Here is a 1,059-nt window from a genome sequence, read left to right as displayed (position 1 = left end):
ATAGCCTTAAAAAGATATATAGAGATATATATAGATATAGCCTTAAAAAGGTCAACTTTTTTATCGGGCATCACAGGCACTTGCTTAGAAATAAATCTTCATAAGAAGAATAATTAAAATGAAAAATTCGTGCGTTTTCAAAGCGACTGAACAAACAATTGTTTTCTTCTCCATTGCCTTCTCTTGATGCGATAACGAAATAAACATCCTTCTCAGGGCCGCACGTCGATGTTTTTTCTGGCGCTTATATACTTACTTATTATTGTGCTTTATGCCTGCAAAAATCGACTGATTTTGAAACGAGTTGCGATTTTCCACGTCAAAGCCAATGAAAACCCGCAAATATAACTGTGCAAGCATCAAAGCGGATTATTCTAATTTTAAACGCAACAGACGTAAAAATGTCCCCATTATAGGTTATCTAACATGCAACAGGCGCCGAAGACTTATTATTAATTTCCTCGTAATTGTCGGATAAAATAATGAAAGAAATCGTTGGCAATTTGTAATAATATCGAATCCAGTTCTCGGTTGCGGCGCCTTTTAAATAACACATTAAATGGCCGTTCCCTTTGATTTATACAAATTGTTTCACAGAAAGTTATCGTGTCGCTGCCCGATCTGAGATCTATCGTAACGGCAGCTACGATCAAAGAAAGTGCTGTTTGTTGTTGGGCAAACCGCAATAATTGATATGTTTTCCAATTATTTTCATCAAATTCGATGTCGATTGCTGCCAGTGTCCGTTAGGCATTTGTCCGCAGGAAAAACTGTGCAATGGCTAAAAACTCCTCAACTCGTTTAAGGCAATAAAATGCATATCTCAAATATTAACCATTTAGAGTGGAATGTAAAATACTAGGAAGCTGTTTCGCGTCCAGCCACAAGAGAAATGTGGTAACTGTACATCTTAACGGTGACAGACTTGATTAACCGTCGATATCAGGCAACTCATAGCAGAAAAATTCACGAAACCTAAGCACAGGCAACAAGTGAATAACAGAATGACCATCGGAAAATTGCCGATGGTGCAGCCCAATTTACCCCAAGCTCACATCA

General features: G+C 37.8%; 1 protein-coding gene across 4 annotated transcripts in view; it reads right to left on the bottom strand.

The window, feature by feature from the left end:
* Positions 1-1,059, bottom strand: part of LOC109544820 — a 57,582-nt gene that overhangs the window by 8,497 nt on the left and 48,026 nt on the right. The gene's annotated exons all lie outside the window — the stretch shown is intronic.

The sequence above is a fragment of the Dendroctonus ponderosae genome, unplaced genomic scaffold (genome assembly GCF_020466585.1).
Source record: "Dendroctonus ponderosae isolate FM_Combo_2020 unplaced genomic scaffold, Dpon_F_20191213v2 Dpon_F_20191213_8, whole genome shotgun sequence".
In the NCBI taxonomy this organism is placed as follows: Eukaryota; Metazoa; Arthropoda; class Insecta; order Coleoptera; family Curculionidae; genus Dendroctonus; species Dendroctonus ponderosae.
This window is presented reverse-complemented; position numbering and strand designations above follow the sequence as displayed.